This window comes from Tenrec ecaudatus, chromosome 1 (genome assembly GCF_050624435.1).
Source record: "Tenrec ecaudatus isolate mTenEca1 chromosome 1, mTenEca1.hap1, whole genome shotgun sequence".
Classification (NCBI taxonomy): Eukaryota; Metazoa; Chordata; class Mammalia; order Afrosoricida; family Tenrecidae; genus Tenrec; species Tenrec ecaudatus.
Genome location: NC_134530.1, coordinates 3779734 through 3795481, shown reverse-complemented (window position 1 = coordinate 3795481; position 15748 = coordinate 3779734). Strand labels below are relative to the sequence as shown.

The 15748-nt window shown below is 54.3% G+C and overlaps 1 protein-coding gene across 12 annotated transcripts in view; it reads right to left on the bottom strand.

Annotated features, from left to right (window-relative positions):
- The window catches only part of CELF5 (CUGBP Elav-like family member 5), a 54780-nt gene that overhangs the window by 38561 nt on the left and 471 nt on the right, over positions 1-15748 (bottom strand). The gene's annotated exons all lie outside the window — the stretch shown is intronic.

The following is a 15748-nucleotide window of genomic DNA, read 5'->3' as shown; positions in this document are numbered from 1 at the left end:
GTGTCACTGCAGAACTGTGTTCCCGTGACGTTTTCGACCGCTGTTGCTTCAGAACCAGAGCGGCACGGCCTCCTTCTGAACTCGAGGCTGAGCACGTGAAGAGTAGTGAGCCCGGGAGCCCCTGGTTGTGTGGCACAGTGGCCGCTCCTTTGTGTCTTTGCGTGGGACTGTGGGTAGGGGAAAGGTAATGGTTTGTACGACGTTTTGCTTCACCTCATCCAGGGCCCTGCCCTGTGTGGGCCATCCCACTTCCTCCCTGCGCCTCCCTACTCCCCGCCTCCTCCTTTCCTCGCCCTCCGTACTTTGGCCTTGGATCAGTGCCGCCTTTGGATCTCATCCGGTTGATTATGCTAACACGGGGTTGAGTGAAGTTCCCAGGCCTGAAGGGTGACGGAGGGCCATGGTCTTGGGGTTCCGGCCTGTCTCCAACTGTCTGGTCAGCCTCCTCCAAGTCTGAGTTCTGGTTCATATTATTCTCCCGCTCTCTCTAGGATCTCCTGGTGGGAACCGTTTAGGAGCAGTTGGTAGTGGCTGCCGGGCACCATCTAGCGCTCGCTGGTCTCAGGCTGGTGGAGACTGATGTCTGCGTGGCCCCTGAGTCTGCTGGGCTCATTGTCTCCAGGTCTTTTGATGGTCACCACTCTCTCCTCTGGAGGGGAAGACACGTGTAACTCCACCTGAGAGCACTGCTCATCTTTAGGGCATTTGAAGAAGTCCTGGGTCTTACCTGTGTAGCACTTTAAGCACATGGCTGTTAATGGGAAGCTTGGTGATTTGAGGCTACCAGCCACTCTAAAGATGACAGCTTTGGAAAGCCAGTTCCACTCTGTCCTACAGGTCACCCCGGGTGGGGAGAATGGGCTCACCAGCAATGGGGAATATGTGGTGGAGGTTGTTAGGTGCCATGCAGGCCGACCCATCACGGCCTTACTATGCACAGCTGAAGGAAACACTGCTTGGCCCTGTGCCATCCTCACCTCCCGATGCCCGAGCCCATGGTGACAGCCACTCTGTCAACCCATCTCCTGGAGGGCTTTCCTTTGCCGCTGCCCCTGTACTTTACTGTGTGCGTCCTGCGACTTGCTGGTCCATTCTGCTGCCGATGGGTGTGGAGATGGCTCGCTGTCGAAATGTTACAAAGCAGGCTGCTGTGAACCTTTCTGTACACGCGTTGTTGGGTTTTTTTAATACTTTTATTGGGGGCTCTTACATCTCTTATCACAATCCATACATTCCTCCAGTGTGTCAAGCACATTTGCACATACGCCGCCATCTGCATTTTCAAAGCATCCTCTTCCCATTTGAGGTCCTGATATCCGCTCTCCATTTCTTCGCTCTCCCTCCCCCACCCACCCTCCCTCACAAACCCTTGATAAGTTATAGATTATTTTTTCCATATCTTACATCGTCCTCTGTCGCCTCTCACCCACTTCTGTTATTGGTCCCCCTGGGAGGGGATTCTAGGTCGATTCTTGTCATCGGTTTCCCCTTTCTACCCCCACCCTCCCCTAATCTTCCTGGTCTGTACACATGTTCTGATGCATGCTCCACGGTGGGATTCCTGATCGCAGAGTGGATGTCTGTCTAGCTTCAACGGATTCTTTCCATTTTCCAAAGTGGTTGTTCCAGTGCCCCCCCCCCTCCGTGGGCGCAGGAGCATTCTAAAACAGCTCACCTGGGTCAGTGCGAAAGGCTACTGTTCTTATTGGGTGTGTCCTTGTATTTTGTTGAGGTTTTGATGCGCGTTTCTATGGGCGTTAAAGAAGCTGGGCGCCTTGTTGCTCTGCAGGGGTTCTTTAGAGATGCTGTACACTTGTCTTATTATTGCTATTCCATGTGACGCAAACGTCTTCTCCCATATCCTGCCCTGCCTTTCCACGCTCTGACTGGTGTTTCCATGTCCTGGATGTAACTTCCCTAGGCTTTCAGAAAGGAGGCTCAGGGGCATGGGGGTTAGGGGTTGAGCTGCTAGCCACAAGGTTGGTGGTTGGAACCCACCAGGAGCTCTTGGGAGGCGGCAGGAGGTGGGGGTGGGGTGGCACTTGGCTTCCATAACGATGTACCGCCTTTCAAGCCCTGTAGGGCAATGTGACTCTGTCCTAATGGGTCAGCATGAGTCAGTGGGGTTCTGGTTTTCAGGGAAAAGAGATCTACTAAGATAGCCAGCCCTAAGGCCGGAGGGAAAACAAGCGTAATTGGTAGATTTAAAATAACACAAAACAGGGACAGAAATTTTCTGCTGGGATTTCCACCCCACCCCCCTTCTTGTCTGTGGGGTCGCTGTAGAATGAACAGGAAGGGTCCTGGCTCTGGAGAGAGAGAGAGTAGCGGTAAGATCCCTAATCAGTTGCCCCAATCCCAACTACGTGGACAGCCACCCCCCTCACCCCCCCAAGAAGAATTCACTTCAGAGGACAGCACTGAAGTTACAGCTCAGGGAGAGGGGCATGTCTGATCACAGCACATGGGAGCAAATGAAGGGGGAGGAAGAGAGAGTGGAGCACATCCTGGCCCACCAAGCCTTGAGGATGATATTCCTGCTCAGAGCAGTCAATGCACATAGAGGACCATATGGCCGGCCCCACTATGAGACACGACATCCGTCACTGACCTATAACCCTACAGGGCACAACACTGGAGACACAATGTGGAAATTGCGCCCGATCTGGCCCCACCACACCAAGGTAAAACACTAAGGTTGTGCAACAGAACAGCAAGCGGAGCAGAGCAAGGGAGTACCAAGGGAGTACCAAAAATAGACTTTGGGGCCAGGGTGTGTCACCCCATCAGACTCCACAAGAAAATACTCCTAAAGGCCAACAAATAGACCTTGAACTGTTTACAGGTTTTTCTTTTGGTCATTGGTTTGTTGTTGTTGTTGTTTTCTTTTGTTGCTTTGTTTTGCTCTGTCTTGTTTTTTGTGCATATTATTTCTATCTGCAGGTCTATCTAGATAAGATAGGTGGGATAAACATCTGGAGGAGAAAACAACGGAATCAACAGTTCCAGGGGAACATGGGAGAGGGGGAAGTTGGAGGAAGAAGTGGTGTTAACAAACCCAGGGACAAGGGAACAAGTGATCCAAAATCAGTAGCAAGGAGGGTGTAAGAGGCCCGGTAGGGCTTGATCAAGGGCAATGTAATTGAGAGGAATTACTTAAACCCAAATGAAGGCTGAGCATGATAGTGGGATTAGAGAAAGTAAAAGGAAATAGAGGAAAGAATGGGGAGGCAAAGGGCATTTATAGAGGTCTAAATACAGGCATGCACATATGCAAATATATTTATATATGACAATGGGGAAATAGATCTATGTGTATATATTTATAGGTTTAGTATTAAGGTAGCAGATGGACACTGGGCCTCTCTACTCAAGTACTCCCTCAGTGCAAGAACACTTTGTTCTGTTAATCTGGAATTCCATGATGCTCACCTTCCCGACAGAATCGCTGAAAACAAAGCAGGTGCATAAGCAAATGTGGTGAAGAAAGCTGATGGTGCCTAGCTATCAAAAGATGTAGCATCTGGGGTCTTAAAGGCTTGGCAATAAACAAGCGTCCATCTAGCTGAGAAGCAACAAAACCCACATGGAAGAAGCACCCCAGCCTGCTCTTTAATGCTTCCTCCACTGTACTGTCATGATCCCAATTCTACCTTACAAATCTGGCTAGACCAGAGGATGTACACTGGTATAGATAAGAACTGGAAACACAGGGAATCCAGGACAGATAAACCCCTCAGGACCAATAATGAGAATAGCAATACCAGGAGGGGAAGGGAAAGGTGGGGGAGAAAGGGGGAACCGATCACAAGGAGCTACATATAACCTCCTGCCTGGGGGACGGACAACAGAAAAGTGGGTGAAGGGAGATATCAGACCGTGTAAGACATGACAAAATAATAATAATTTATAAATTATCAAGGGTTCGTGAGGGACGGGGGCAGGGAGGGAGGGGAAAAAATAAGGAGCTGATACCAAAGAAAATGTTTTGAGGATAATGATGGCAACATATGTACAAATGTGCTTGACACAATAGATGGATGGATGAATTGTGATAAAAGTTGTATGAGCCCCCAATAAAATGATTTTTTTTAAAATCCTTAACCAGTCTCCAAAGAAAGCTCTTTTTTTGCCTGGAGCCCTGGAACTCCGCGGGCCGCTGTCCCCGGTGCTGAAACGTCCCCAGCGGTGTTCAGCTCTCTCTCTCTGCTTTCCTAGTTGGTGAAGATGGGGGATGTTTATAAATAGAATTTGGGCTCACAGTTCCCAATCAACACACTTCCAGTAACGTTAAGAAATTCCGCTGCCTTTTATCACGAATAAACCTGTGCCCCCTGTGGCCCTGGCCCCTGTTTTAATGACGACACCTGACCAGTCAGCGGACAGAACCAGGCTCTGAAATAGCCTCTACAATCGCCTCCATCACACTCGGGCCCAGAGACAAGAAGGGAATTGCTCCAGGGCGTATGGCAGAGGAGGAAGAGATACAACCAGGGTTTGAACCCAGGAAGTCTGGCTTATTGACTGCAAAAAATAACTAGGTTCACTTTCAGTACGTATATCTATTCTGAACCCACCCATCCCCCTTCAAGGGCATATGGAGAGGGACATGGGCCCTGCTATACCCCATCTTTCTGTGAGATTTGGGGAAATGGGGTCATCTGGGGCTCAGTCAAATGCTGGAGAGGCCAAGAGTCTCATTTCCATGTTGAGGGGCCTGGGATCCCCTGGTAAAGACATCCCTTCTCCATGGAGCTTTTCTTTGATTACCTCCAGGCATGGGGAGCTCCCTCCCGTCTTCCCAAGAGAACTCCAGTGTGACCAGGGCTCGTTATTAGGTAACTTTTTAAATTTCCTTTAGGAAAATCTGTACCCTTACTGCCATCGAATCGAGTCCCACTCATAGTTGCCCCACGGGACAGAGTGGAACTGAGCCTGTGGATTTCTGAGCCTGTGACTCTTTACAGGAGGAGGAAGGCTCGTTTTTCCACCGCGGAGCAGCTGGTGGTTTCGAACGGCTGACCTTGGAGATAAATGCCCGACCTATAAGCCACTAGGGCTTGTTGAAAAAAATCTCTTAGCCTGAATCACATCTGTCTGATGCCTGCAGCAGGTCAAAATGGACCCTAAGTTTAGCATCAGCCCCCCTACAAGACACACAAGCCCAGCTGATGACAAGGGGCGAGGTGGGGTGCAATGCCCCCCCAAGGGCCAAGCTCTAGCGCTCTGAGAGTGTGGGGTTGGAAGAGATGGCAGCCCTACCTGAAAGAAGTGCTTAGAAATCTTGTATTTCCTTGTACCTCCGCTCGCACTTTTAAGGTCTGAACTTGGAAAGCCCCCTGAGGGGGAGGGGTCTTAGACACTGCCCATAAATCTCAGGAGACCCAGGAGGCAAAGGAGAGACACCCCCCACGCGGAAGCTCCCTGGGGAGCGGGAGCTTTTCTCAGTGCAGGAAACACCGTCTCTTATCATGAACTCTGCGTCACTGTCATTCACTCTGGAAAGGAAGAGGTTGCTCCCCATTCCAAGCAAGCAGAGAATTCTCCAAGAGGGAGCTCTCCTGCCAGGACGTCCTGCGGCATCCCCCTTGCACACAGGTCTTCTGCACTCATACCCTAGATCAGACCCTATCCGATTTCAAGATTTGGGGGTTGCTGGAGCACCAGGAATTTCACTGGGCATGCCACTGCACAGACCCTGTGAATCCTGACATCGGCCCAAGTGAAAGCAATGGTTCTTCCTGTTCAGGGCCCCATGCGGACCCTGAAGCACAGTGCGGGCCATCAAGCTGATGGTCCAAAGTCACGTGTCCGTGGGAGTCAGGGGTGGGATTTGAGCCCTGGAGGGTTCCCTTAATCCTCAGCCCTTCTCCCCATGCTGCTGCTGCTGCTGTTGTTGCCAGGGACGATCGATCGAGTCGGTTCGGAGCAAAGCCCGGCCCTCGCCATCCTCACACTCCTTGCTCTGTGCAAACCCCCTGTTGCAGGCGCCATATCTGCCCATCTCAGGGAGAGTCAGATCCTTGACTTCATCACCCTGACGTCCCTCTCCAGGGACCGGCCTCTCCTGACGATATGCCCAACGCGCGACATAATCTGGCCACCGTTGCCTCTGAGGAGCACGCTAGCTGGAACGGCTTACTCTGAATCAGACGTGCTTGTTCTCCCGGCAGCCCACAGGGCTCTCCATGGGCCTTGCCAGCACTGGCATGCCCCGGCATCGCTGCTTCTCCCTCCTCCGTATCCATTGCCCAACTTTCACACGCGCACGGCACGCCTTCATCCTCAAAGTGACAGACAGTCTGCCCCACCCCTCACCCCCACCATGGGGCTCTGCTCCCTGGAGACGATCATGGAGATACTTCCTTCCCAGAGTAACCTGCAGGATCCCTCCACGGCCAACCTCGCTGATGAAGAGACCGAGGTTCCTAGTGGCCCTGATCATGCAGAAGCCGCAGCGAAGCCGGGTTTGAGAGCCAGCCCTGGTTGGCCCCCGGTATCATGTTCTTCCCCAGCTCACAGGGGACAAACCCTAATGTGCCCCACCGGAGGGGGCATGGGTTGGTATGCAAGGGAGCGAGCAGTGGAGCACAGAGAGTGGGCGATGACTCAGCCTGCGGGTCCGCAGGGCTCTTGGAGGAGGGGCCCTTGGAGTTAGAGATATGGAGGGAGGTCACCTGTTCTAGTGAGCAGGTGCAGGTGTACCTAGCCTGATGTGGCTCTGATTGGGGCGCTCACGGGTGCCCCCTGGCAACTGCAGGGAGAACAGACGGGGTGTGGACCAGGCAAGAGGAGACAGCCCTGGTCCAGGTCAGGCAGGGCAGATGGGGAGGGACCAGGTGCAGACAGAAGAGGTGGGAAGTGAGTGATTCGGGGTGGATTTGGGGACGAACAGCTTTGCTGATGGAGGGAGGGACCGAGGTGGGGGGGGAGCATCCTAGACAGGGGAGAGTATCGAGTAGCATTCTTGGCCTCCACTCACTCGAAGCACCCCCCCGTCCCCCTCCCACACTGAGACACCCACACATGTTCCGCCAAAGCAAAAGGAAAATAGCTGTTGTCCAGTGTTCTCCGATTCCTGGTGCCCCTGGTTTAGAAAGCGCTCACAGGATCTCCCACGGTTGCTTTGGAAACCACGTGGCCAGGCCTTGCTTCCGCACTGCCTCCAATCTTTCCATAGGCATCGCCCAAAGACTAACATGTTTGCAGACCTCCCACCTGAGGACCATTTCCCCAGGTGCTTCCTCCTTCCCCTCCTCCTCCAATCAGTTTCCAGGAGACACAGATGTGGCCTTTCCCATATGCCTTCCTCCATCTCCTCCTCCCCAACCCTGCAGCCTTCAGCTCAGGCCCCATCCTCCCCCCAGCCCCAGCACCATCTCCTCCCTGGCCTTCAGCCTCCACTCTTGTCCTTGTTCTTCCTTCCCCACCCTGGCCACCAGAAAGATGTTTCCCACACAGATCTGCCCAAGTCCCTCCTGAGCTCTATAGCTTGCCATGGCTCCCCAGTGCCCTCAGGGAAAAGCCAGGATCCCCCCCCCCTTTGGTCTCTGCCCAGATACCTCCTCTGGTTTCTTTGCAACATCCTATCCTGCCCTTGCAGCTCAAGAAGGCTAGTCTCCTGATCTTTCCCCAGACTCCCAGGCCCCTGTGCCGCTGCATCTGAATCCCTGCTGCATTTGCCCCTGGACTCCGACTTTCATCCCGGACATCCCTTCCCGCCTCCGATGGTTCTCCTCTTTCGATAGACTCATTCTGAAGAGCGGTTTGGGCTCACAGAACAGCCACGCAGCAGGCACACTGTACCCTCTCTCTTCCCCCTCGCTCCTCTTATCGGCGAGCATCCTGCCTCTGGGTGGTGCCTACCTTACAATCGATGAACCAATATCAATACATACATCATATTACCTCAGATGAATGATAATGTTCACAACGATGCTGAAAGATTCCTATTGTGGTTTCTTCTCTTTGGAGAATGAGGGGACAAAGGCTCAGAACAGATGAGGTGACTGCCTAGAGCCCCACAGCTAGACAGCGCGGAGTCAGGATCGGAAACCAGATCTGTCTGACTGTAGCATTGGCTGCTACTGCCATTCACCAGGTCAGGAGGAAGTGGCCGATGTTGAAGAGGCTCTAGCTTCCATCCATCCACCCGTCCACCCACACCTCCATCCAACTACACCTCCATCCACCTACACCTCCATCCATCCACCCGTCCACTTACATATCTATCCATCCATCCACGTACACCTCCATCCATCCACCCACCCACCCACACCTCCATCCACCTACACATCCATCCATCCACCCGTCCACTTACATATCTATCCATTCATCCACGTACACCTCCATCCATCCACCCACCCACCCACACCTCCATCCACCTACACATCCATCCATCCACCCACCCACCCACACCTCCATCCACCTACATATCCATCCATCCACCTACACATCCATCCATCCACCCGTCCACTTACATATCTATCCATCCATCCACGTACACCTCCATCCATCCACCCACCCACCCACCCACACCTCCATCCACCTACACCTCCATCCATCCACCCACCCACCCACACCTCCATCCACCTACACATCCATCCATCCACCTACACATCCATCCATCCACCCGTCCACTTACATATCTATCCATCCATCTACGTACACCTCCATCCATCCACCCACCCACCCACACCTCCATCCACCTACACATCCATCCATCCACCCGTCCACTTACATATCTATCCATCCATCCACCTACACCTCCATCCATCCACCCACCCATCCATCCACCTATACATCCATCCATCCACTTACATATCTATCCATCTACCCATCTACCTACATATCTGTCCACCTACACATCTATCCATCCATTCACCCATCCACTTACATATCCATCCATCCATCCACCCACCTATCCACCTACATATCTATCCATCCATCCACCCATCCACCTACATATCTATCCACCCACCTATACATTCATCCACCCACCCATCCACCTACCATCCATTCATCCAGCCAGCCACCTACACATCCATCCATCTACCTATCTACATACATATCTGTTCATCCACCCACCTATATTATCTATCCAACCATCTGTCCATCCACCCACCCACCCATCCATCTACACATCCATCCATCCCATCCATCCACATATCTATCCATCCATCCACCCACCCATCTACATGTCTATCCATCCATTCATCCACCCACCTACACATCCATCCACCCACCCATCCACATATCTACCACACATCAATTTACCTACCAATTCATCTACCCATTGTCCATCTATCTTTTCATCCATACAAACATTCACTCATCCACCCATTCATCTGTCCACCCTCCATTTATGTATGCATCTATCCACCCATCCATCCATCCACCCACCTATACGCATAGTCATACAGTCACCCAGTCATTCATCTTCCACCCCTCTGTCCACCCATTGTCTGTCCATCTCCCACCCATTCACCTCTCCATTTGCACGTCTATCTACCCGTTCAGCCTTCCCTCATCTTCCCAGTCTTCCACCCATCAGGCCACTTGCAAACACTGAGTCACTGCCACCCATCTATCTGTTTACGCCTAATTCTTCTATCTACCCAGCTTGCAGCCACCCACCTGCCACTCACACATCCTCCCTGCTTCCTTCCTGCAGGCCCTCAAAATGGCGCGCAATACGCTGTCACTCCCCTCACAGCCGTCACAGGTGATGATGGCAAGGCCCCAGGCCAGCTGAACTATTGATATGTCAGTGTCTTCCTCTGGCCCTGATGACCTTGAAGTCCAGACAGCCAGCCTCCCTGGGTCATCTCCATCATCACCCCTTTCTTTAATTCCTCTTCCAAAGTGGGTCAGGACTGAGGCCCATTCAGTGTAACCTGGGGTTGGTGGATGTCACTCTCTGAGTCCCCTCTGCCTGTACCCATCGTGACAGGGACATCCATCTATGTTGCTCACTGTTGCATTTCAACTCCTCCCCATCCTCCCACCACCATAGTTGAGCCTGGAACATAGTCCGTGTTGATGTGGACGAATAAGTGAAAGACTTTCACTGCCTGGAACACTCCTGCTCATCCTTCAAAGCCCCAGTTTGAATGCCCCTTTTCCACACAGTCTGACTCCCCAGGCAGAGTGCCTACTTCCAGCTTCGGTTTATTGAGCCCTGCATACCTGCCTCGGACGCCACACTGACCACTGTGGGGGCTACCAGGGGTGGTTCATGTTCAACTCTGTCTCCCAGCCATTAGAAGGGTCAGATCTCTTTTGCTCGGCACACAGCAAGCCCCAGAGGATGAGTGGGAGAATGACTGGCCCTGCTGGGAGTTCCCAACACCCAGGATCTCCCTACAGCGTCAGGAGGCTTCTCCAGGGAAACCCTGCTGCCCCTGAGGCCACACCCCTCAGACCAGCGTTGTTAGATGAACCCCATCAGACAAGGAGCCCCTGGGACTTCCAAGTCCTTTTGGTTCTTTCTCCCCAGAGCCGGACCTCCACCTTCCCCTCCTCTGAAGGCTACTGGAGTTAGCCCTCCTCTGAGCTCCCTGCATATGCTGTTCCCTCTGCCAGGAACTCCCCTCCCTGCCGAGACATCCTATCCTCCCTACCTTTCATTCCAGGGAGCCCTAGGGGCTCCGTGGGCTAGGCCCTGGTCTGCTGACCCTAAGGTCAGCAGTTCGAACCTGCCAGCTGCTCTGCGGGAGACAGATGAGGCTTTCTGTCCAGAGTTAGTCTCAGGAAACTCTCAGGGATAAACCTGCTCTCTCCGGTAGGGTCGCTATGAGTCAGAACCGACTCGGTGGCTGTGAGTTATTTTTTGTTTTTTTTGTTGGGGGGGTGTCTTTCTTTTAGGACCCAGCATGGTCACTTGGTTAGCACAACTCCCCCTGGCCAGGCGTCCTATGTGCCCAGTCCTGTGCCAAGAACCTTCAACCCCACCTCACCTCCCCCAGTGCCACCTCCCCACCCCATAGGACCTGGCCTCCATGGTCATCTGATTCCACAGGTGGCCACACTGTGGCTGCCCCAAGGCCACATAGCAAGCCAGATGCCTGTCTGGACCCCAAGCTCTCCTACGCTGACTGTCCCCCTCCTCCAGGGAGCCCTCCTGGCTTTTATGCCGACAGAGGGGGGCAGGATTCCTTATTGCCCATCTGTTCCTTCACAGCCCCCAACTCAAGGCCCTGTGCTGGAGTGGGAAGATTCTCATCTGCTTGTCCAGCCTTGTATACCCGGGGTGCTGTGTGCCCTGGCCTGCCAGCCCAACAGGCTGAAGGTTCCCCTCGGGTGCTGCCAAAGAAGAAAGGCCTGCCTGTCTGTTGTCCTAAAGAACACACAGGAGACAACTCCAAGGGGGCAGCTCCACTCTGCCACACAGGGGCAGGGGTCGCCATGAATCGATGGAAGGCAATGGGTTAGAACAAGGCTCCACCAACAGCTAGCGCTAAGCAAGTGCTGATTGAGGGAAGGGGGGCGAGGGGGGAGGGAAAATGGGTTTCTCTCTTTCCTGCCTGAGCGTGACTCACCCCAGTGCTCACGGCTGGGGAACAGAGGCCGCGACATAACACCTGTGCCTGCTATGGAAAACAATGCAGCAGGGTAAACTGAGGCTCGGAGAGGGTGTGTCCAGCCCCAAGTCCCACAGCCAGCCCAGCCCGTGTCAGGCCCCGCCCTGGTCCCTCACTGGGCCTCCTCCCTGGGGCTGGCACGTCAGACTCTCACGCCCCAGAGCTCTGCGTGCTCGCTCGGGCTCCCCCCACTCCACCCCGCCTCCCGCCACAAGCCAGCAGCTGGCGCTCCCATGGAAACCACAGCCCCCCTCCACCCGGCCCGCCATGGCCTCCCCCCACCTGCATGGTCCCCCTGTGCAACCTCCGCTTTAAGACAAATATTGTCATTAACATGCAAATACATATGCGATTATCATAAACTGGGGTGCAAAGGGGGGGGCGCAAGGCGCACGACCATGGGCGATCACAAGAGTGGACATTAACATGCGCCCTGAGAGGGCGAGAGGGCGCTGGGGCCAGACCTGTCCCCAAGGGCGGCTGTGCATGCCCAGTCCCTCCCCCCGCCCTCCCCAAGCCAGAGTCTAGGGGGTCTGCCTCGCCAGGGCCTAGTCACAGGGTGGGAACCCCAAGCCCAGGCCCCAACCCCTGGCTGAGCCTGGAGGATAGGGAGCTCCCCTGGGGAGGGCAACTCTCGGCCCCTCATCTTCATCTTTCTCAATCTGCTGTGAGGGGGGAAGGGGCATGGGCTCTCTTCTGACTCCCCCTCCCCCATGTCTCTGTCCCTCCTGCATCTCTTTATCTCTGTGTCTGTGAGACCATCTCTATCTCTGTCCTGTCCCTGATTCTGTTTCTCCTAAAATCAAACCTGGCAGGCGAAGGGCCTGCCCCAAACCACAAAGCCCCTCATTCCCACCTTCTCTGGGGTCCCCTTTCTCTCCGGATCTCAGCACCTGCCAATTACACAGACTCAGGATCCAGGGCACCCTCACCCACCCTTAGACGAGACTGTCAGTTGTCAGCCCCCTCTGCCCCTTCACACCATCTTTGGGCTCTCCCTACAACCTCTCATCACAGAGACAGGCCTGTGGCAGGGTGGGAGGCAAAGGGTCATGTGAGAGTCGTGAGACACGGTATTGGTCCTGGGCACCAGGGCCTCCCGGAGCTGCCAGTCCGTGGAGTGAGGGCTCCCGGGGTCTCAATTTGTCTTCCATATGAAATGGGTTGAACCTTGACAAGCCACCTCAAGGGGGGACCCAACCAGCTCTCCAAGGGGAAAGTGTGCAGCACCGAGCCGTCCGTCTGGAGATGATGACAAAGATGGTGGTGGTGATGGTGATGCCAAAGATGATGGTGAGGATGATGGTGATGGTGGTGATGATGATAGTGACGAAGATGGTGATGAGACGGTGGTGGTGGTGGTAGTGATGGTGGTGATGGTGATGGTGGCAATGATAAAGATGATAGAGATGAAGATGGTGATGATGATGGTGTAGTAGTGATGATGAAGGTGGTGGTAGTGATGATGGTGATGATGAAGGTGGTGATGGTGATGAAGAAGACGATGGTGGTAGTGATGATGAAGATGGTGATGGTAATGATGATGATGATGATGAAAATGGTGGTGATGAAGGCGATGGTGATGATGGTGATGGTGATGGTGGTGGTGATGGTGATGATGATGGTAGTGATGAAGGCGATGGTGATCAAGATGGTGATGGTGATGGTAGTGATGAAGGCGATGGTGATCAAGATGGTGATGGTGGTGATGATGGTGATGGTGGTGGTGATGAAGAAGATGATGGTGGTAGTGATGATGAAGATGGTGATGGTGATGGTGATGATGGTGGTGGTGAAGATGATGATGATGGTGATGATGATGATGAAGATGGTGACGGTAATGAAGATGGTGATGATGGTGATGGTGGTGATGAAGATGATGACGAAGATGGTGATGGTGATGATGATGATGGTGGTAGTGATGATGATGATGATGATGGTGGTGATGGCAGCATCAGTGCTATCAAGCCCTTCCCACCTAGGGGTTCAGGGATCGTAAGAGACACCCCAATGGGTGATTACACTCCACCCCCACTCTATTGCCCTTTGTCCTTTCCTTGTGCCCCAGCACATGGGCTCCCTTCATCCAGGGTCTAGGAGACTCATGGGGGAGAGGGCTTGCTGTCTATCTCAGGGACTGCTCTCCATCCCCCAGGGCCCCCTCTGGTTCCCCAGAAATGGAGTCAAGTAAGATAAGTGACGGCTGGGGGTACCCAGAATCCTCGCTTCCAGTTCATTACCCCATGCCTGGTTGGCTAAGGCCCAGAGAGGGGCAGCCAATCACTGGGCACCACACACCAGCACCCTGAGCTTAGAGTCCCGGAAGACCTATACCCAGCCCTGTCTCCTCAGGTGAATGCCCAGCTGGGTCCAGAAAGTGGGGACAAGGAAGGATACCTGTCCATGACTTGAGGGGGTTGGGGGAAGGAGTCGAGGGGATCAGGCTCCATGGGGGGGCCTCGACTGCTCAGAGTGCATCCCCTGCATCTGGGCTGAGATTGACCTAGGCCACAGGGGAACTGAGGGTGAAGACAGGACAACGGGCCACCTGGCCACGACCATCCCACCCTGGGAGGAAAGATGGGAAATGGGATCAGGAGACCTCTGATTCAAACTGCCTCCACCGGAGAAAGCAAATTCCACGCTCCTCCTTCATCAAGGGGGCTCTGGTAACAGCGAGGAAACTGAGGCCTTTCTTCGGCATTCCCCTCTGGGGCAGGTTTTGAAATGAGTAGAGGACTGACCATGTGAGCACCCCATCTCTGCCCCGGTCCCATCTCACCCTTCCCTCCCCGCACACAGAGCTCACCAACAGCCTTTCCATTCAACGTGTGGGGGCCACGTGGGCACCCCCCTTCCCCCCCTCGGAATCCTTCTAGAAATGGGCGTCTCAGACAGACGGGGTGGGGGAGGAGAGAGGGGGTAGGGAGGTTGGGACAAGCTCTCCAATCAGCCAAGGACCTCTCGTCCCTCAACACCCCTGGGCTCCCTGGGCTGTGGGAGGAGATCCAGTCTCCCAACCCCGGGGCTTGAGGGTTTTTTTTAATTTATTTTTTTGTGATGGTTGATTTAGAAGAGAGGTGAGGGAGGAGGAGGGTTTCTTTCCTCGTACCCCACCCCCACCCAGGGTCCCAGCAGGAGGGTCTGCTGGAAGTGACAGGCCTGGACTCTCCCTGTGACCTGCCTGGATCCAGCATTCAATCACTGGATCACTTTTCATTCATTCATTCATTCATTCATTCATCCAACATGAGTCTGAGTTTCCTGTGTAAGCCACACTGAGGAGGAAGGGGGCCCCACTGGGGACTGAAGCAGGCTCCTGGACCTTCTGGAAGACCAGTCCCTGGCAGGTGGAGGTGGGGGGGTGTCCCCACCCCTGACTTCAACACCTGAAGCGAACTGTCAAGACCAGCTCAGGTTCAGACACAAGCCCAAGCCAAAGGTTCAGGCCAGCCCTCCGAGAGGTCACCAGGTGGAAAATCGGGTGGGAGGGAGGTAGGCAAGGCCTCCCCAGCCCACCTGCCAGCTCTGATGGGCCTGAGGCCGCCCACACCTCCCTCCTCCTTCCCGGCCACCCAGTCAGATGGCCTCGATTCTCATTGTCTTTGGCCCCAGACCCCAAACACAGGACTACTGGCCTCGTCCAGTTTTAACTTGAGCCAAAGGTGGCTGCCAAGCAAGGGGAGGGCAAGAAAAGGGGGAGGGGAGGTGCTGTCCACATAGCAAGGGTGGGCTAGGGGATAGGCGCAGCGGCACATTTTACTCACCCAGACCTGGCGCTCCCCACCCCACCCCCCTCCAGCTCCCAGTGCCCCCACCTCTTCTTTCTTTGTAGTTACCGATCAACCCGGGGTCCTGAGCCTCCGCGTCCCTGCCCCGCCGGCCTGGCTTTGTAAAAATGACCAAGCAATGGAGTGCGAGGTGCCAACTTCGACGGGGGGGGGGGGGGGGGGAGCGAATGAATGGGGGAGGGAGGGACGGGGTGTTGAGGTTCCAGGCAGTTCCCCCAGCGAAGAAAAGAGTGGGTGGGGGGAGGGAGGAGGGGGTGGGGGTCTGGAGAAATGGGATAGAGAGAAAGATGCTGGGGGAGGGGGGCAGGATGGGAGGTAGAGGGAGATGGGAGTGGAGAGAAAAGGAGAGAGAGAGAGAGAGAATGCCGGAAGGTG